This window comes from Pinus tabuliformis, chromosome 4_1 (assembly GCF_031772625.1).
Source record: "Pinus tabuliformis cultivar Carrire ecotype Pingquan chromosome 4_1, CPIR1, whole genome shotgun sequence".
In the NCBI taxonomy this organism is placed as follows: Eukaryota; Viridiplantae; Streptophyta; class Pinopsida; order Pinales; family Pinaceae; genus Pinus; species Pinus tabuliformis.
This window is the reverse complement of record NC_142303.1, coordinates 207,619,876-207,642,847: the sequence shown is the minus strand read 5'-3', so window position 1 is coordinate 207,642,847 and position 22,972 is coordinate 207,619,876.

Here is a 22,972-nt window from a genome sequence, read left to right as displayed (position 1 = left end):
AATCAGGGCAACCAATCTGAGGTCTCCACGACAAGGATTTCATCAGACTATTTAGATAAGGTTTATCCAGTTAAGGCTATAAGATTGAGCCTCATCATGCCTTCGCCACAATGCGGCTCACCGCAGATCTTTGCCATAGTTGATTATGGGGTCTTACCAGATCACGGGCATACGCTCGATCTTGGACCTAGTAGTTTTCACATGTGTTTGCTCCCTTTCAATGTGCATCGCCAGTTACACATGAATTCAATTATGGAATGGTTGCAATGGCTCTTTAAGCATCTAGACCTATGCTAACGTCTCGCCATGGCCAATAAGGTTTAATAGAGCACCTACTGGTGTTATCCTCTTGAGCTTATGCTAGGTCTAATCTTCCTAAGACCACGGGGTTCACAAGATATCGAGAAGGCCACGAGGTTATAAACACTCCTCGAAGAAACAGGGAATTCCTCTTTTGGTTCCAAATATAAGCATGAGCCTTATGGACTGACGCGTAAAGGATAAGTTCCTGGAATTCAAGTGTTCCCCTTTTAGGGATATTGAATTCCAGGCATGTCTACACAGGTGGCCTTTCAGCCACCCCCTACTAATGACTTGAAAACTCCTTAAGAGCCTCTAGCTCTCCTACCTCACTCCAAGGTGCTCCCTAAAGTTCACAGCAACCCTGCAAGTAACACAAGGGCGTTATTTAGGGTTTTCAGGGGAATTTGTTTATTAACAGTGACTTGCAACGCATCCCTCATAGATGAGATACTATCCTCAGACTTTATGCTTCTGTGATTCATGATAAATTGTTCAGATCTTCCGGAAAAATCACATTGAGAGCAAAGGGTCAACGTGTTTCGAACCTAAATCAAGGTTCATCATCAAGACCAGGATGAGGGGAAAGATTAACTGATAGAAATTTATAGATCTCAGAGATGAAACAATAAATTCCAACAGTTAAATAAAACAAGTGAACGTTACAAGATCAAAGTCAAATCAAATAATTTTGATTTTATTTTAGTCTATTTTATTTTAAATTTTTAGATTTAAAATTAGGTTCTAACAAATTTTATATTATAATTTATTTAAATATATATATAAATATAATAATAATATTAATAAACTCATTAATTAATTTAATTAGATTCTAATTTGTTTTTGTTAATAACAAATTTAAAAATAATAATAATAAATAAATAAATAAGATATTATAGAAAAAATAAAATAAATAAGTAAGAACCAATAATAATAATAATATGTATATGTATATGTATATATAATCAAGACATAAAAATATATTTATAAATTTCAAATAAATAAAGGAATAACTAGAAAATAATAATAACAATAAATAATTAAATAAATAAAATTAAAATATAAAAATATATTTATATGAAGAAAAGAAAAAGTAACTAACTAACAAGGGAGAGAACAAAGAGAAGGGATCCACGAGTTGTTTAACTTCCATCCATCGTCCCTATTAAGAGATTTTTTCCTCTTTTCAATTTCAATGGCTTCTCTTAATTTTCGGTGATGGAAATAATCAACCTTCGCGAGGACCTTAGAATCCTCTAAGCAAATATGGTGCTTTTTTAATTTAGCATGTTCGGCTAGAGCAGATGAGCGGGTCCTACAATGCTTAAGGTCCATCGCGTGCTCCTGAATCCTTTGTGAAATGGAACGACCAGTCTCACCTATATAGGGGGTTCCACATGAACATGGGATTAAATAAACACCTTTCGTGCATTTGGGATCAATAGGGTCTTTGATAGATCTTAAAGAGCTATGAATGGTTTTAAAAGGTCTAAAGGTGGAGCCAATCTTTTGCTTTTTAAGAATTCTAGCAATTTTGTCAGTCGTCCCTTGGATAAAGGGAAGTTGTACATTAGAGTCCACCCTAACCTCTTTTTTAGAATTAGGTCCCCGACTAGCTTTTAAAAAGGCTCTGAAACCTTGCAACTTGCTATAACCATTCTTCTTGAAGACATTGAAGAGATGGTTTTTCTCATCCATCAGATGGTTTTCATCCGAAACCCGAATATCCCTAGTAGCTAAAGTATTGAGAACACCTAGTTTCTGGGCTGGAAAGTGATGAGAATTAGCATGAAGATACTGCTCACTATGGGTTTTCTTATGAAACACCTGGTGGGAGAAAGAACCATCATCCTTTCTTGAAATGAGAACATCAAGAAAGGGTAAGCTTCCATTAACCTCACATTCCATGGTGAATTTAATGGAATCAGACTGGTTATTAAGATGTTCAAAGAAAGAAGCTAGCTTTTCCCTACCATGGGGCCATAAGTTGAAGGTATCATCAACGAATCTTTTCCACAATTTTGGTTTAAAGCGAGCAGAAGCTAAAGCTCTAGATTCAAAGTCTTCCATAAAGAGGTTGGAAACCACAGGAGAGAGAGAAGAATGCATTGCTACACCGCACGTTTTCTCATATAAATCACCATCAAAACTAAAGAAGGTCGAGGTAAGGCAAATCTCAACAAGCTTAGCAGAATCAAGATCCGTAATGTGATTGATAACTTCAATAGCTTCTTTAATCAAGATGTTTGTGTAAAGAGAAACTATATCAAAACTTACCATAAAATCATCAGGATCAAATTCAATTTCTTTCAACTCATTAACAAAAGAGAAAGAATCTTTAACAAAGGAACTATCCCTCAAACACCATGGCTTCTACTCGCCATTCAAGCACGAAGCTGCCACAAGATCTCAGTAATGAGATGTTACACAGGATATGGCTTCCAGTCTAGGAAGATTCGACAACTATATAATTATAGCATAATTGCATCTGCATGATATACAAGGATATAAGATCATGTCAGTCCCTCTTATGATACCATGCCTACTCAAGAGAGCACATGGATCCTTTGGACCAAATCCTGGTCAAGTGGCTATGCAAACTACCAAGGCACTTAACACAGCAGGATAAAGAAGTCTCTCATGTAAAGTCATAGGTTATTAAAGTTAAGAGAGGAGGTAATCCTCAACATGAACACGTAGCATGGGCTTGTATCTAGTATATGCACACAGACCCTATTAGAACAAGTTGTCTACAATGTAATCATTAACTGTAATAAAAGAAGTTCCTACGTTGATTATTGTATGGTTTAATCTAGATTATTACAGACCATTCTAATGCCTTTAACATTACACCTATGTTTCTCATGTGTATCATATCAGAACCACGGTCATGTATTTCTCATAGCACATTATTTCAAACCAGAAATGCAACATAATATTTTTATCATTTAAGGGCATTGCAATATGCTATTCAATGTTATAATGTTAGAATGTAGCCATGAACCTTGCTCTACAACACCATTTCAAACCAGAAATGCAACATACATTCATTATCATTTAAACAATTACACAAGAGCACTTATCTTGGAGATTTCAATGAAACTGAGTCAGGGACTGACTCTCCACCCAACCACAGATAGTTGTAGTCAATCCTCACTTATAGTTTTCACCCCAAACCAGATTCCCGAGACTGAAGGGCTTTGCTCAAAGGATTTAAACATCAACTACCAGCTGAAATATGGACTCTAGAGGTCCTTCTTCCTCCACCCACCAGCTACTCAGTAGTTACCCAATGCACAGGGAATGCATAGGCCCGTTGCCTCCACCCTTCCAGCTATCCAATAATGATTAGCCAATAAACACAAGGAATCTAGAGGCTTTCTGCCCCCACCCTCCAGCTATTCAACAACCAATAATATTAAGGAATCCAAAGACTTCCTCTCCACCCAAGAATATCAAGGGAGACCAAAGAGAGAACAAGTCTCCACCCTTTAAATAACAGCACAGTGGTTCCACCCACCCTGGGGATTCCAAAATACACCATAAACAAACACAACAAGAAAGGCTTCAGAGATCCTCCTTTCAAGAATCCAATGAACAACCCTCCACCCTAGCCATCAATGAACTCCAGAGAAAATCCATCTCGTCCCTCTAGCTAAACAGGGAATCGAGAGGCCATTATTCCTCGCCTGGGAGTGATCTTCCTCCTGCCAATCTTACTAAGTAGAAAATCTGATATCCCTAGTTATTCTTCCTCTTTCTGTAAGAGCCCTCCATTGCTCATCCCCTTGGCATTCTCTCTCTTTTTTTTTTTTCATTTCTCCCTTTCTCTCCTTCTCTGTTGATGGATGAATTCTCGAATTCCCTCTTGTGGTTCTCTCCTCCATTGTCCTTGAATTCCATTGTCCTTTTATTTTCATAAATATCTTTTTCCTTCTTGCCCTTGCAATGTTTTCCAAAGCAGCATGGACCTGTGTACTTCTCTTGTAGCCATATTAATCTTGAAAATACCAGGCCACCAAATTTGCACCAACAAACCTTTAATGGTTGTCATAACCAGTTCAAATTTTTTTGCAGCAAAGAAACTTAAACACCTCAAGTAAACAACCTCCCCAATCTCTGGAATCTATATCCATTGACTCAACTTAAATATTTTATTTTTATAAAAAACCTTTCATTTCATGAGAAAAAACATGGTTGAAATTCTCATATTTCCTACTAGCATAAAACTAATGCATTCCTCTAACACATATATGCCTCAACACATATAACATATGCCATCATATATGACCCAACGTATAAATGAACTTCAAGGACTCACCACCCATAACCAATTCAACGCACCATACTTTTTAATTCATCCATATAACATTAATCGGCACACATACTAGGTTTTACACAACGCGCAGAGTAGCAAAGAGCACACCAATCCTAATGCGTACCAACAACGAGCAGGAATGACCAACAAACATTTAAACTTCAACACATTCCAATGTACGGACTTAGAGCTCCATTCAACAATTAAAACTTTTCCAGGGACAGGATTTCAAAGCACATAAACTATGCATGGACTTTAACGTAGATTAATATATTTACAACGCAATCAACAAACCAACGCAAATATGGTCATGATCGCCCGGACGCATTTTTCAACAGTCTTCTTCCATGAGTTTCACAATTTGGCTTCCAAACCAGCATACATTCGATCATTCATATTGTATATAATTCGTGCGCTGGTCATAGAATATAGCATACATGTGAGGACTTTAATCATCACAAAGAATTGCATGGAAAGTTTCCAACCTGTGCTCAGACCAACAGATAATTAATGCTCCAAATTTTTCACATTAAAGGGCAGGGACAACTCTGAGTAGTAGTAGAAAACTAGCAGAGGACAAGAGTTACAAGACTAAAATGGGTCTTGTGTTCTGATTCTGATACCATGTTAGGGATTGGTAACTGGCGGGCTCCAGTATTGCAGCAATGATGCTACAACTCCTAGGAATCCCTTCTTTACTTTTATCAACCCGGTTGTTCGTAACAAACTTGGAAGTGACGGTGCTATATGCACAAGTACTAGCTCTAGTTGCAGGTTGTCACTTGATCAGCTGGCACAAGTTCGCTAGGAGCTTAAGCCAACTTCTATGAGCTCTTAAAAGAAGATTTTAACTATGATGGAAGAAAGCTAACTCAAAAGAGGCTAATCTACTTGCAGAAAGAAGCTGAAAGCTGAAAGGAAATGCAAACCCTAGCAAACCCTAGTTTTACTAACTAACCCTACTGGTGCAAGAAAAGAGATGAAAGTTGCTGAAATGGATGCCATTGACTCTTGGAAAGGTAAAATGCATGTGTCTAAGCTAATTTTGAAGGAAAATATGGAAAAAACATCTTTTTGTATTTTTGAGTAATTTTGCAGAATTATTATGCATGTGCTTTAACGATTTTTTTGACTGTGCAAAGGTTGATTGGCGAAAGGAAATGGATTGGGCTCTTGTAGGAGGTTGGGAAGGTGAGAAGAGGGCCTAAGGGGTCCCTAGCACCCTTCCAGAGAATTTCACAGTGATCAAATCTCGAAAAACTACTCACGTGAACTTCTATAGGAAGTCTGCAGGGGTTCTACAGGATGTTCTACATGAAGTTCTACAGGAACGACCGAAAGAGGATTTTAGAGGATTGATGGAGAAAAGATGGTGGGGAAGTGGAAATGAAGAGTGGATAATGTTGTCAAGAGGTGTGGGACCTGGTAAATGAAGCTCAGGAGTGATGAAGATAGTTGGATTTGCTCAAGGATGGAGAAAGCAATGTTGCACAAAAATATAGAAATTAGGGAAAATCGAGAAAGCATAGCGAGTGGAGGGAAGGAATATTGGATTAGGGGCTGGAACAGATTGGATGATGGAGGAAGGGTAGGTAGGAATGTATTACAGGTACTTTGCACACTATTTTCCAAAACTAATCAAACAAAGACTAGAAAAACTAGAGATCTATCTACTTTGACCTAATCTGACCTAACAACTAGAAACATGATGAACAGAAGTTTATAGACAGGAAATCATGCAAGATAGCTATGGAAACTAAGCAAGAACAGATCTAAACATGCAAGTACAACTGGTATCAACTTTTCCAACTAAAAATCTAACACTAGCAATTGCATAGAAAGGCAAGAACAATGTTTTTGTGGCAGCAAGTATGCCTTGGTCTCAGCTCATGGTCCCAAGGAGGGAGAGATGAGATCAAGGATTGCTTGATGGCCTTTTTGCAGATCTTTTCTATTACCAAACTATCAAATCAACATGAAGCATGAAAAGATATTTTAATCATCAAAAGCAACCTAAGTAACAAAGCAAGATCTTAACCTAGATAACAGAAATTATTCTATGAATGCAAGGAAAACACATAAAAATACACAAAGGATGTACTGGCACTTGGGTTGGGCCCAACCCCAAGAGCTACAGCCTCCTAAGAAAGCTCAGAGCTAGTGAAAAGTGAAATTCATCTCCATTACTCAAAAAATAATAGTCATGTCACAAAATTGTTTACAGCAAGAGCTCGAAAATGAGTTGAAATGCAGAGCTGCACTCAAGTGAGAAAAAGAAGTGTTCAATAGCTAAACTACCAAGTCTTGAAGCCTTCCTACTTATGCAACACAAGGACTCCCAATATTCCTTCTTAACTTTAGGAGCTTGGCTGCTCAAGGCTGCAGTTAATCAGCCACTTCACAAAACCTGCTCGACTGCCCCTTGAAATAAACTTTGGTCGGTTGTTGAACTCCGAGCTGATGGTGGAGAACTCAAGGAAGGGGTCATTTAGTGTAGGAGACACCCTTCCTACAAATCCTCAACTTTGTTCCTTCGTATTTGGCTGTCAACTTGCTCATAAATGCTTGACCTTGGTCCAAAAGATGTCCAAAAATATGCAATAAGCATGTATTAGACTTTGTGGTCAAGTGACTATTCTCATTCATCAATTAACATAAATATATTCAAAAGCATGCATAAAAATATGAAGAATGGTGGATTAATCAAGAATAATAGGCAAAATGAGCCCATAAAGTTACCCATTTTTGGGGCTCATCATCACCCCCTGCTGAATGTGTTGCTCATCCTCTGAGCAACTAATCTAGCTCATCATCTTTGATTGCTTTGACTGCCTCTCTGACATCCCAGGCTTCTGAGGTGATGTCCTCTTCTCGGTCATGAAACCCTGCCTTTCTCTCTACTTCCTCCCATTGCCTGTGTTCTTCTTCTTCTTTGACCCCTTCCAGTAGTCCCAAAAGCAATGGAGGACTGAACTTTAGGCCAATCCAGTTGGCCTTCAGATTTTGCACTGACTGTTTATAAAGTGGCACTCTTGCCAAAGCCTCCCTCATCCTTGTTGGGGAGTGGTACTCTCTTATTTTCAGACTGTGGGACAATGTGTTCCATCTCCTTGTGCAAGCATGAATGCAGTTATCACCCAACAATCTTTCCATGTCCTCAAAGTGAGCAATGGCCTGAGCTTGCCTTTCGATGTAGTCTGGGAGAGCCTGAGGGTTGTTGGCAAGGTGCTGATGGGCATATACTAAAGCTGAGGGATCTTCTGGTTCTGCCCTGATCATGAGTGGCTCACTTAGCTCCCTGTCCATAACTTTCTGAATTTCTGCTGCCCTCTTTTCCTCATGGCTTAACCAAGAAGCCATGGCCATGAGTTGCACATCTCCCAATGCAGTATTAGGGTCCCATAGATTCATGTTTGGAAGCGCCAAGTTGTGTAAATAGAATTCTACTATCTTGGCCTTATCTTCAGCTGAGCTACTGTCACACAAATACATAAACTGATTGTAATTCTGAAATGGAGTAGTGCCCCTTTGGGCCAGTGTGTTAATTTGAAATTGCAACCATTGGTCTTTAAGGTATAATGCATAAGATTTGGCAGGTTGCCTACATTGTAAGGCTTCTATTGCCCAACTGGCCATGTAGGCCAATTGGGCCTCTTTCTCTTGCAACTGTTGTTTCAAACCCTGTATTTCTTTTGCTGCCTGAGATTCCTGTTCTTGCAACAATTTTGTTAGCATTTCCACATTAGCTTGTAGCTCTTCCTCTTTCTGTTGTTTCTTAGTTGTGTCCTTGTCTGCTGGAGGTCCTCCTTACTGTTGTTGCCCTCCCAAAATGGACAGCCTATCTTCCTTGTGGACTTCCTATAGCTGCAACTGTTTTTTCAGCAGCTCATTCTCCTCCTATAGCTTGGCTCTTTTGCAGCTTTCTACATGCCTTACCATGGCCAATTATCCCCTTAATTATTTTAACTTCTCCTCCATGTTGCCTATGTCCACAACTCCCTTAGATTTGGCGATTTTCATCCATGTGTGTGTTATGATCCTCTCTTTCTCTAATTCAAAAAATAATGGTACAACAAATTTCTGTGGGATGATTTTCCCACCCTCTAATAGATTGTAATATGAGCCCAAGTCAGGTTGAGGGGTAGGTTCAGGTATTTCTTCTGTTTTTCTCTCCCCTTGTGATTGTTTAGCTACCTTTTCCTCCAATTTCTCAGTCTCTTTTAACTTGGCTAGAGTTTCTTGTAGAGATGTTGTAGCTTCCTGTAGAGCTACCTTTGAGTCCATCGACTTAATTTTCTCTTTCCATGTAGAGGTTTTTGGGCTTCCTCTTTCATAAGTAATGGATATCTTGGAAGGAGACTCTTCCTTCTGTTTAGTGGGTGAGTCCTCAATGACAATCGGTTCCTTGGACGGTGGCTGAGGTTTGCCTACTTTGATCCTTGTGCTTTTTCTGGCTTTGAAGTACATGGAGGTCCTTTTTCTCTTTCCTTTTTGCTTTGTAGGGGTGCTTAACGCAGCAAGCACAGCTGCTACCTCCCTTGCCAACGTCTCAGGGGATTTCTCTTCCTGTTGTTCTTTTCCCTCACTTCCTATAGAAACCTCTGTGTCCACTGTTTCTATCTGTATGACTGATATCTCAGGGTGTGTCTCTCCCTTGTCTTTTTGGGTCCCTACCTTGGCTATGGCAGTCTTCTTTTGGGCTCTCTTGGCCTTTTTCTTCCCAACCTTTGTCTTTCTCCCTTTCTCTGTTTTTGTTGTTTTCTCCTTTGCTGTCTTAGGTTCAGCAGTCTTGCCAAATTCTTCTTTTTCTTTCTGTTCTTCCTCTGTTTTTCCCTCTACTTGAATGTCCTGTGCTCCCTCATCACTGTCCTTCTGAATTTCTTCAGTTTGCTCCCCCTCCTCACTACTGGATGGGGTTATGTTCTCAGCCAAAGTTCTAATGTTATCATCCCTGGACAAATTTTTGAAGGTTTCCCAAGCTATGGGGACAGTATAGGTGTGTAAAGCATCTTCCACCAACGGTTTTATGAGCCCATGGTGGGCCAAATGATCGGGGATCCCTTCATTTAGCTTTGTACCACATTCAATTAAGGACCGAAGAAGGAAATATGGGATGCTCAGTTTCTTGGCTAGAGGCAAGTCCATCCCATGCCTTAATTCATGTAACAACCTAAAATGATATCCATAGATGATGCTAAACCTCCCTTCACATGTGATATACTTCATAATTTAATAACTAACTTCACTCCAGAGAGGAGGCAAGCTTGTCCTTCTAACTCCGTTTTTTGTCTTCTACAGGATGCTCCTGAGGCAAAAAAAATGTTTTCTTAGCAACTTGGCCCAATGATCTCTCTTCTTTGCTCCAAGGGAGCCCCAATGGTAGACTAGTAATTCTACTGATGAGCTCAGGGGTAAGTTCTAGGGTCAAACCCCTAAAACTAACTGTGGCATGTGTCTTTGAATGTGGTCTCAGGGACATTAAAACCTCTTCAGTTATTTCCTCATCATAACCCTGAATTTTGTCAAAGAAGGATATCCAATTTGCCTGAGTGAAAAGGTCCACCACCTCAAGGTGCTCGTGCAACTTGCTAGAGTTTGAGGGTTCTTTCCTTATGAATCCTCCTGGCATGGTGTTGAGTGCTCTTTTTACGTTTTAACCAGAAAGGAAAATGCTCAGGAAAACAAACAGTGAATTCACTGCAACAGAGGATAGCTGAATCCGGTTTCTTCTGAACCCAAGAAGGAATTTCTTGTGTGTTCCTTACAATATCAAGTAGCAATAATTCTCCTGTTTTAAGACTACTGTCACCCAAAATTTGACTGTCTATTTATGAAAAGATTTTTTTTTTTTACAGAACAGAGTATAGGGGCACAAGTTCTTTTCTCAACACATAGATAGATAGGCATAGTTGTTTTTTTCACACACTCACACAGGCTGGCCCGTATTGCTGCATGTATCTTTCTTACAAGAGAATTTTGAAAAAGGATGGGGAGATTTCAAATGCAGAGAGAAAAAGAAATTGTGTAGACTCAGGGAAATTTGCAGGCAGACTTTCACTTTTTCAATGCATAGGTAGACTTCCACTTTCTTTTTTCAATCTACTGTCGTGTTCAATTTACCACCTTACTCAAAAAAATCATGCACAGAGGAGTTTTCTCGAGCCTACCTCATTTGGAGCTTGAAATTCGACGAAAATTCCGGGTTTTCCTTCCGCAGAGCTGTTCTCTGCCTTTCCTGTAGAACCCTTCCTGTAGAAGGCTCCCAGTTCCTATAGAATGAAACTGTGCTTCCGACAGAGCCTGATAGGTGGGAGATTTTTGAAAACAGGCAAAAAAACTGGTGGAGGACGACTGGTTAACTGTTCAAGAAGTGGTGGATGCGTACTCCAGTCGAGAACGTTGTGAGTGCAAAATGAACAGAGGGTGGTGCATGATTCAACTGAGCATCTTTTAACTGCGGCGTGATTCGTGGTGAGGGGATGAGGTGGCCGGACTGGACCGTTGATCCGACGTCACAACCATAATGTTTCCACATGTTTCTGACCGCCATCACCTCCTTTCTCCCGTTATCCGCCGCCACCACTACCAGTCCCGACGATTTCTTCCTGAATGGACACTCCACACGTGCTAGTTGCACATCTAATCGGCAGTTTTGAATTTAACGGAGCTCGTTGGGATTCCATGAGGATGTGTAACTGGCCGAGGGTGGCCAGTTGATTGGCCACCGATTCCACTCAATTCGAACCATTCCCATAGTCATGCAGCTTTAAAATATAATTTATGCAATTGAAGAATGAGTTTAGGCACTTACTTGCGTGGTCGCGTCTGTGTTATGCAGATTTCGGGTTTTGGAACCCATTCCTTTGTTTGTTGTTGCTACATGCACACTGCATGCTTGGCCTTGGTTGTTGCTGATGTTCATACGTTCAAGTAGAGCTCCATGCATGTTTCTTCTGCCATACTTTGTTGTCCCTGTCTCTGGAGTATGTCTTTCATAGGGATCAACTGCTATAGGATTCCTGTAGGATGTCCTGTAGCTGCTTCTCCTCCTGGAATGCAAGCTAGAATGAGCAGGGCTATATTGTTGACGAGGGTCTCGGCTGATGAGGAGTCTAGATCGTAACAGGTATGGTGAGTGAAAAACTGCTGCTTGATTTGTTATTTAGAAGTTTTTGCTGGCACTATGAAGAAAACATGATTTCTGTATGTGACTGTGCAGGAAAAAAATGAGTGCAATGAAGGTGTTCAGAAATGGAAAAAGGCGACATATGGCAATGGATGGAAGCAGGGAGGTTTACAAGCCTCATGGGCAGATTCCCAACCTTCGGGTCCTCTTCTGAGGTCTATTTTGGCTTGTGTGTAGGTTCTATAGGATCTTCCTATAGAAGACATAGAACTTTCCTGTAGAAGGTGAAATCTTAGCTCGAATGAGACCAAATCTTAGGAAAGGGTAGTGGTCATGGAGGAATGGATTGTGAAGGATGCTTGCAGCATGGTGCTAACCTCTGTTTTTGTCTTGTGTGATCCTACTAACCTGCAATGTCCTTCTTGCAGCCTGCAATTTATCCAACAGAAATTAGGTGTATTTTCCTTTTTCTTTTTCTTTTTTCATTTTTCTTTTTTCTTTTTCTTTTTTTAGTCTAAGACAGTTGGGGCGCCTCCATGAGGTTTTCACCCTCACTATCTTCCCTGGGTGCCTCCCAGAGGTTTTCACCCAAGGATCTTTTATTATTTTCCTTTTTTTTGTTTTTTGTTTTTTGGTCAAGGTGTGGGTGGAGTGGAGACAGGGGCCTGCTCCACCACCAACACTGATTTATCCAGAGTTTCAATGAACTCCTGCTTAGAAAGGGGCTTCCTGTAGATTTTCAATCGATGCCCATTGACGAGCATGGGGATGGCTTCTTCATCAATGGTCCTGATAAGGACTGAACCATTGTCGTTGCATTTCTCCACTGTATATGGTCCCAGCCATCTTGTCCTCAACTTTCCTTTGAAATCCTTGTATCTTGAATCATATAACAGCGCCCAATCCCCTGGCTGAAATTGATTTTCTTTAAGGTGTCGGTCATGCCATATCTTTCTTTGAAGTTGGACCACCTCTGAGTGGAGAAGGGCCTTCATTCTCTGTTCATCTAGTCCATTCAGCTGCAGTAATCTTTCTGTTGTGCATGGCTGAGATCTAGGTCCAACTGAGTTGCCAACCTCAATGTGTTATATTCAAATTCTATGGACGGCAAAGCCTTCTTCTTGTAGACCAGCTCATAGGGTGTGAAACCTGTTGTAGTTTTCCAAGTAGTGTTATAGGTCCAAGTGGCCTCAACCAAGCGATCTGCCCAATCTTTTCTGCTGCTGCTCACTACATTAGTCAAAATCTCTTCCAAAGCTCTGTTAGTGACTTCCACCTGTCCATTTGCTTGCGGGTGATAAGGGGTGGAAGTTCTGTGCTTAATCTTGTGATGAGCGAGTAGGTCTTTAATCAAGTTAGAGGTAAACTGACTTCCTTGATCTGTGACTAATTCTCTTGGGTAGCCAAACTTGTAGAAGATATTTTCCCTCAAAAACTCAGCTACCTTTTCTTTTGTCGCTGCTTTGATTGCCCTTGTTTCTGCCCACTTTGTCAGGTAATCTGTGCACACAATGATGTAAGACCTCTGGTTTGAAGGAGGGTTGATAGGACCCACAAAGTCCATGCCCCACTTCTCAAATGGCTCAAAAGTCACTTGAGGTTGGAGGGGCATCTCATCCCTTGGAGTCGGTTTCCCCATCCTTTGGCATCAGTCACATTGGCTGATGTATCTCCTGACATCTTGATGAAGAGTGGGCCAATAGTAGCCTGCCTGTAGAATTTTGAAGGTAGTTCTTTTTGCTGCAAAGTGGCCTCCACAGGGCCTATCATGATAGGTTAGGAGGATGTCAAAAACTTCCTCCTCCCGGACACAACGCCTCAAAATCTGATCTGGGCCAAGTTTAAACAAGTTGCCCCCAATACAAGTGAATGGGGCACTTTTCCTCACGATCTTACTCTTCTCTTTTGCGATAGGTGTGGCGGGAACTGTGTTGAAACCAAGTAATTTGCTATATCAGCAAACCATGGAGAGAGTACTGAAATAGCAAATACGTGGTCATCTGGCATTTGATCAACATCCCTTCTTCACCTGCAAGCAAATCTAGTCTAGACAGAAAATTAGCAACAACATTTTCCTTACTTGGCCTATCAACAATGGTCAAATCAAATTGCTACAATAAAAGTAACCATCTAATGATACAAGCATTTACATCAGGTTTATTCATCAAATACCTAATTGCAGCATGATCAGTGTTGTCAGGCCAAGCAGTAACTCCACTAGGCAGAAAACTGATTTGTATTTTTTATTCAATCAGGTAGGTCTATTATATACATGAGGGAGAGACTGTTCAGTTCATCTCCCGATGAATGTTCACATTTCACATTTATTTATTTACAGATATTTACCCAATCACCAGGATTAGGTTTCAACATTCCCCCCTTAATCTGAAGGGATGTTGGTGAGTCCAAGCATCGTTATGAATCGTTCAAGCTTTTCTCTTCCAAGCGCTTTGGTGAAGATGTCTGCATTTGCTCATTTGTGGAACAATGACGGAGATGGATTGTTTTGGCCTCAACATGATGTCGAATCAGATGATATTTAGTATTGATGTGCTTTGTTCGATCATGGAATTTTGGGTTCTTGGCCAACTTTATAGCAAAGGTGTTGTCAATCATGAGTGGAGTTGATTGTACTTGTTTTACCTGCAAATATTCAAGAATTTTCCTGAGCCACAAAATTTCTTTTGTTGCTTCAGCTGCTGCCATGTATTCTGCTTCTATTGTGGAATCTGCTGGAACTGATTGTTTGCGTGATCTCCAGGAGACAGCTCCTAATCCAAGACTCATAGCATATACTGAAGTAGATACCCTAGTTTCTTTGTCTCCATCGAAGCCTGAATCAAAGTATCCGATCAAGCTGAAGTCATCCACCTGTGTGTACTTGATTCCAAAGTCTTGAGTTCCCTTCAAGTACTTTAGAACTCTTTTCGCAGCAGACCAATGTCCCTCACAAGGCTTTTGCATAAACCTGGGGAGGATTCCAACAGGAAATGAAATGTCTGGTCTGGTAGTAGTTAGGTAGTTGAGACTTCCTACAAGTTGTCTTTACTTTGTTGCATCCTCAAATTCCTTTCCTTCAATAGATGTGAGCTTTAAGTTTTGTTCCATTGGGGTAGTAAGAGGATTGCACTCGGTCATGCCAAACCTGTTCAACAAATCTCCAATGTATTTCTTTTGAGAAAGAAATATGGACTTTGGATGTTGGGTTACTTCAATGCCAAGATAGTAATGAACATAGCCCAAATCAATCATTTCAAAACTTTTCCCCAATTCCTTCTTTATGGATGCAATGTAGCTTTCATTGTTCTCTATCATTAAAAGATCATCTACATATACCACAAGATATACAACTGTTTTGCCAACTTTCTTGACAAATAAAGTTGCATCATTAAGATCAAAATGTTTGAAATTAAGTTTCAGAAGATGCTCAGTTAGTTTTTCATACTAGGCTTGCGGTGCTTGTTTGAGGCCATACAAGGACTTCACAAGTTTGCATACTTTGTGTTCATGTCCTTTCACAGCAAAACCTTCTGGCTGGGACATAAAAACATTCTCTTTTAGATCTCCATTCAAGAAAGCAGTTTTTACATCCATTTGATGGACTTTCTAACCGTTCTGAGCTGCTAATGCAAAGAGTGTCCGGATGGTAGCCCATTTTGTTGTGGGGGAAAAAGTCTCCTCATAATTGACCCCTTCCTTTTGTGCAAAACCTTTTGCCACAAGCCATCAGCTTTATACTTGTTCTTGTAGACCCACTTGCAGCCAATTGGTTTGGTTCCAAATGGAGGGTCAACCAGCTTCCAAGTGTCGTTCTTTATGAGGGAATCATACTCCTTTTGCATTGCTTCTTTCCATTCATCATGAGAAGTAGCTTCTTTAAAGGAATTTGGTTCAAAATCTGTAGACAAGTTCAATTCACAATCATAAGAAACATCCATATCAACAGGTGAATTAGAGTCATCTACATCACCTCCATTTTTTCAGTTTGAATTTCTGGTCCCTGTTTTTCCAATTTCATCAGGATGAACACTTTCAAGTGTCTTTGTCAGCCACTTTGGGGGACCTTTCTGAGATGGTCCAGGGTACTTTGTTGATTGAGTTGGGACTGAATCAAGATTGAGTCTCCCAATTCCATCAATTACATCACTTAAAGCATCATCCGTTGTTGGAGTTTCAGTTAGGGGAGAGTGTTCTTCAGAAGAAGATTCCACATGTTGATCTAGAATAGGAATCCCCCCTTCAATATGTGGAATCTGATTATCAAATTCTTGAAATGATTTTGTTTTTGCGAATGTATCCAAGCGATCAAGTTGCGGCTCAACAACATTGTCAGATTTGGATGATTCAAGAAAAATTACATCTCTAGATACGACAAACTTTTTATTTACTTAATCATAGAGGCGGTATGCTTTGGAGGTGTTTGAATACCCCAGGAAGATACACTTACGACTTCTAGCACCAAGTTTGTTTCTATGTACCTTTCATATCAAAGCATAACAGGTGGAACCAAAGACCCTGAGATGTTTTACCGAAGGAACATGTCCATACCACAATTCATAAGGAGTCTTGTTTCTTATAGCATTAGATGGACATCTATTCTTTATATATGCAGCACATAGAACAGCATCAGCCCAAAACATTATCTTTACATTTTTGAAGAAAAGCATGGATCATACCATATTCAAGATTGTTCTATTCATTCTTTCAGCTACACCATTCTGTTGGGGATTATAAGGTACAGTTGTTTGATGTTTGATCCCATGTTGGCGAAGATAGTTTTCAAATTCATTTGATGTGTATTCTTTTCCATTATCAGTGCGAATGGACCTAATATGAGATTGTGCATCATTTTCAATCCATTTATGAAAATTCTTGAATGTTTGAAAAGCATCAGATTTGTTCTTCAATAAATAAACCCAACACATTCTGGTGTAGTCATCAATAAATGTCATGATATATTTATTTCCATTTGCAAAAGGAATAGGCATTGGACCACATAAATCTGAATGAATGAGTTCAAGCTTCCTATGTGCTCTTGAATGTGAATCATGAAAAGATTGTTTGCTATGCTTTCCTAGAATGCAAGCATCACATTGCTTATGTTTCTTAGGAATTGTAGGCAAACCAGCAACACCATTTTTCTTCAATAAGTGGAGATTGTCATAGTTTAAATGTCCAAATCTAGCATGCCATAATAAACTTGATGGAAGTGTACCTTTTTCATGATGAGAAATATATGAGAAATTTTATGCATGAGCAGAGGTTCCTTGCAGTTTGAGAAGCCTTTCTTCTTCTATTCCCCTCATGACAAGTGAGTGGTCAGATGCTTTTCTTACCTCAAGCTTGCCATCAAACATATGAATGGAGTGACCTTGCTAGCGGATGTGGACCAAGGACAACAAGTTTCTCTTGAGTTGTGGGAGATATAGAACATGATCCAGAAGAAAGTCTGGAAGACCAGGCAGTTTAAGCCTGATTGTGCCAAGCCCTGATGGCTTGATTTTTGATTGATCTGCAAAGTATACTGCTCCATCAACATTGTCAGTAAAATCTTCAAAAAAATCTTTTCTATGAGTCATGTGACAGGTTGCTCCTGAATCAAGCAACCGATCATTTTTCCAAGAAGCAAGTGAAGCATTAAACAAATCTTCATTTACTCCAATGTTACATTGTGCCTTAACATAGTGAGCGGATTCAGGTGCTTTACCTTTGTTTGTATCATCAGTTTTACCTTTCTGTTGGTTTCTTTTCTGCTCAATTTTGTCCCATGGTAGCTTGCATGTAGAGGCATCATGTGATCCATTTCTTTTGCAGCGAATGCAGTGCAGATCTGCCTTTTCTCCTTAAGAATGTCTACCCCCCCGCCTCTAAAATATCTTCCTCTTCCTCTTCATCCACCTCTTCCTCTTGTAGAATCTTGAGCAGGATGCTTTTCTTTATGAGCAAGGCACACAGTCTCTTCAGAAGATTTAGGAGATGTCTTCTTTCCAAAAGCTTTCTCTCTTCCATCAAACTTTTTCACAAGAGAGTCAAAGGTTATATCTTTGAGATTTCCATTTGCTTGCAAAGACTCAAGATAATTGGAGTAAGTAGGATAAAGTGCCTTGAGAAAAGCAATAAGAGGGATATCCAGCTCAACCTTAGTGGATTTGATATCATGCATTATATACTTTACTTCAGATGCAAGAGCAAGAGGATCATTATTTTGCAGTTCAAGAGTGAAGAGTTTAATCATAAGTTGAACAACTTCAAGTGCATAATGTGAGTCATAGAGTTCTTTCAGCTTTTGTAAAGCTTCAAAGGCAATTGAATATGACGAAATATGGCGACTCACCTCTTCATTTACAGATGTTGCGATTAATGCATAGGCTTTGTTGTTCTTGTTTTCCCAAATGACGAGCTCTTTGTCTGAGGTAGGCTGTACTGGGTCATTGTCTCCTTCTTCGATACACACTCCTTTCCACAACTCATTGAAGATGAGGGTGTGTTTTATCATCCGGGACCATTCAAGATAGTTCTCCTTGCCAGTGAGAACTATTCCTACCATGGATATGATTGAATGCATTCTGTAAAAAAAACTTTTGCTGATAGAAAAGAATACTTCTACCAATATACAGTAAAAATGTACTCAAAAATTTCTGTGGGAAACGATTTTGGTTGTTTAATACAGTTAATAATCAATCATTCACCGCGAGCTCTATAAAGTTGGAGCAGCAACGGCATCACAATTTCAAAGCTCACTGAAAAGACTAAAAAACCACCATAAATCCCTTTGATTCTCTAGACCTTGAAGCCACGACTGTTTCTCTTACCACGAGCCATCTCAAATTTCCACAGTGGATATGATTGAATGCATTTTAAAACTGTGTACTATAAACAAAAACTCCTGCTGGCAAAATGTGCTGAATGTTTAATATTGTGAAAGTGGCAAAGGACTGTGATATGCTGGATTATACCGCAGCAATAACATTCAATAATCTGCAGCATTAACATTCAATAATCCGTAGCAATAACATTTAATGGATTATACCCAATGTAATAAAAATGAGAAGCGGAGGTGTATTAAAAAAATGTAAAGCGACGGTGTGCGAAGGTGTGCATACAACGCAGCATGGAGTGGTAAGTAATTCGTCAAAAATTCTATTTAAACTTCGCGCCTAATTATACCAACGACGAACCTCTGGACTAGCATCGCCATTGAGAATATGTGACAGCGTAAATACAAGAATTGCGTTCAAAGGATTTCGATGGTAGCGTAAATACATGCGGCAGTGTTAACAACCATATCACACAACCTCATTCCTCGTTCCTGTGGAGGCACCAACAAATAACGTCTCCTTCGCCTAAGATCTGCGCCCGAATGAAAACTTGAAGTCTCCTTACTCGGGTTCTCTCAGATTTGCGCCCAACCGAAAAAGAATGCGGCATAAGGACACATACACACACCTCCCAAATGCCCAAATGCTGCCCTGCTCTGTTGTGATAAGGACAGCCTCGTCCTCACCTCGCAGCTTACACGAATGAATGAATGCAAAATTAAAGTCTCCTTCAGACTCGAGTTGTCTCATATTTGCGTTCAAACGAAAAAGAATGCGGCATTCTCAACAGCACACTTCAACAACACACTCAGGCGCGCATTAGCGAGACAGAGATTAGGAAAATCATTCCATCGATTTCTGAAGAAAGCTTCTTTCTGCCTCCAACGCCTACTGAAAAATCCTCCAACGCCTCTGGCAACGTCCAGAAGGTATTACCAGATGTTGGGATATTTCAGAAGGTGAGCAGCACAACGTATTATAGGTGAATATGAATAAAAATGTCAGTATGGCAGTATGGCAACGCTATTCACAAAAAATTTAACGTACAGCGCTTCTGTCTGGACAGAATGGACAGATGCGTTATGAGGCAGCGCTGGAAAGGAATATGGCAGAGGGAGGTTATTTCAGGACAGAGGCAGAGCAGCGCTGGAAGGTAACTCAGGACTGTATCATGTCAGGACAGGACAGAGGAGTTACAGGAGCATAATAGCTAAAACAAGGAGCTGGCTCTGATACCATGTCAGGCCAGGCAGTAACTCCACTAGGCAGAAAACTAATTCGTATCTTTTATTTAATCAGGTAGGTCTATTATATACATGAGGGAGAGACTGTTCAGTTCATCTCCCGATGACTGTTCACATTTCACATTTATTTATTTACAGATATTTACCCAATCATAAGGATTGGGTGTCAACAAGTGTGTACAAATGTTTGATAACCAATGATGTAGCGTCTAAACTTGTTTAGGGAATGGACTACATCTAGGAGCTCTTTCTCGGTTACAATATAGTTTAACTCTGCCTTAGACAGGTTTTTACTGACAAAATATCTTGCGTATGGTAGCTTTTCTTCAACTTGTCCTAAGGCTGCTCGTATGGCTTTGTTTGAGGCATCTGTGTGAATGTGGAAAGGTAGGGCCCAGTTTGGACCTCTCAAGATTGGGGCAGTTACCAGCTTACCTTTCAATGCATCCAGAGCCTCTTGACAGTTGTTAGTCCATGTAAACTCAACATCTTTCCCCAAAAGACCAAATAATGGAGAGGCTAGCTTACTAAAATCTTTAATGAATCTTCTATAATATCCTGCTAAGCCTAGAAAACTCCGAACATCTCTTACCTTTTGAGGAGGTGGAACCCTTTGGATGATAGCAATATTGTTGGGATCCACCTGTAATCCTTGCTGAGAAATTGTATGACCTAGCATGGTCCCTTCAGTCATTAGGAATTCACATTTTTCAGGACTGAGGGACAGGTTCATTTCAATACACTTGGTTAAAACTTTTCCCAGGTTAGTCAATGCTTCTTGGAAGTTGGACCCATAAGGAGTAAAGTCATCCATATAGATTTCCACCAAATCATGAACCAACTCAGCAAAGATGCTCAGTACTGCTCTCTGGAAAGTGGCAGGAGCGTTGCATAACCCAAAGGGAAGGACTCGGTAGGCAAAGGTACCCCATGGACAAGTGAAAGTGGTCTTATCTTAATCTTCCGGGCTGATTTGGATCCGTTTATACCTGCTAAACCCATCTAGGAAAGAAAAGAACTTCTTCCCTGCTAGGTGATCTAACACTTGATCTATGAAAGGCAAAGGGAAATGGTCCTTCTTGGTATATTTGTTAAGTTCTCGATAATCTACACAGATTCTCCACTTCCCGTTCTTCTTGGGCACAAGCACCAAAGGAGAAACCCACTTGCTGTCAGAGATGGGGTAGATGAATCCTGCATCCAACAACTTTTGCAGTTCTTCTTTGACAATGTCCTTGAGGGCTAGATTCATCCTCCTCTGAGGCTGCCTGACTGGTTTACAATCCTCTTTAATGTAAATGTGATGGGTACAGACTGAAGGATGGACTCCTTTCATCTCCTTATAGCTCCAAGCAAAAGCATCCAAATGGTTGTTCAATAAGCTACACAGCTCTTTCTCCTGAGAGGGGGATAGGGATGAGTTGATCTTCAAGGTTCTCTCGGGGCCAAATTCCACATTCTTAACTCGGGGAGAGGTCGGATCAGTCACACAGAGATCCACTAAAGCACTGGCTTGGGTGTCTCCTACCAACTCTTCTAATGGCAACACACTGGGAGGTGGATTTTGAATCAAATTTTCAATAAGGTCATCCTCGGTTTGAGGACCTCCCCTAGTGGCTTCCACTGTGCACAATGGTGCAGAGTAGACTTCATCCTCATCTTCCTCCTCCAACCAGAGAGGTAAGTCATGTTCTAGCAAAGGTTGAGTAGGAGGATATAGGACTAGTTGTTTGGACATAGGCCCATTCTTAATGGTCATGCTCCCAGCTCGACAACTGATGTAAGCATCTGCAGTAGCTAACCAAGGCCTTCCCAAAATGAGGGGGTATCCAGTGAGTTTTGCCTTTGGCTGAAGGACCAAGAAGTCTGTAGGGTACTCCCAAGAATCAACGGAGACCATGACATCTTCCACAATCCCTTCGGGGGTCACGGTGGAGTGGTCTGCTAACTGCAGTATTGTCAAGGTCTTTCTTAGGGAACTCTAAAGGTTGAGTTTGAGCATAGTGTCCCTGGTCATCACATTAATGGCAGCCCCTAGATCGATCAAGGTGTGGGGGATTATGGTGCCATTGATGTGGACATCGACTACAGGACTCCCAGGGTCCAGATATTTTGGACAGATTACTTGTCCCAACATCAGGTCGGATAGTTGTCCTATAACATTGATAGTTGGGGCATCTCTCTTACGCCTGCCTGGGTGCTTGAAACACTTCTCTTTGATCAATTTGTTGTAGATTGGTACATCTTTTATGGCTTGGAGAAGTGGTATTTTTACACATAATTGTTTAAGTTCTCCCAGGAGCTCAGTCTCTTTTGGGTTTGGTTGCGTGGTTCCAGTTAGTCTCTCAGGAAAGGGTGGAATGGCTTTGGGTTCACTTTCCTGTTTTTCTTCCTCATCCTCCTTAGGAGGAGGTTGGCTATCTGGGAGGACCTTCCCAGATCGTAGGTTGATCTCCTAAATCTCCACAGCATAGGTAGGGCATGTTGTCTCTCTAGTATATACCTGTTGGGCCTGTCTGTTATTGGGGTTCGGGTTCGGTTGTGTAGCCATCTGCAGTTGTCTTGGAGGAGTAGGAGGTAATGGTTGTGGTTGAGCAGGTGGTGGAGGAAAAATAGCAGGAGGAGAGTTGTACTGGGGCCTCCACCCCTGTTGAGGTGCATTCCACTAAGGTTGTGGCTGAACATGAGAATGGAACGAATGAGCAGCAGGTTGAGTATGGTATTGAGATGGGTATGACCAAGGAGGGGGTGCGGACCAGGAAGGATGAGCAGGGGGACCCCAAGAAGGTAGGTGAGTGGATTGGTTGGGGTTGTAATAAGTCTGGGATGTCCCTTGCATCCCCTGCTGGTATGGTCTGGGTCCATGAGGCCTCCTTTGGTTTAGGAAGTAGAGTGGTTCAGTGGCTCCATCAGCCCCTTGGTACATAGCTTTAAGTCCGGGTAAGGTTGGGCACTAGTTTGTAGGGTGATCTGCCTCACAAACGAAGCATATCTCTACGGAGTGTAGTGGACACTCGTTCCTAGGATGCTTCCTTGTACATCTGGGACAAAAGATGGCCAAAGCCCTCTCAGCTTCCTCTTGCTTCTGTTGGATTCAGAAGGTGTCCATTTGCATGGAAATGGTCTATCTCACCTCACTTTCAAGGTCTTACATCTGGTTTGCAAA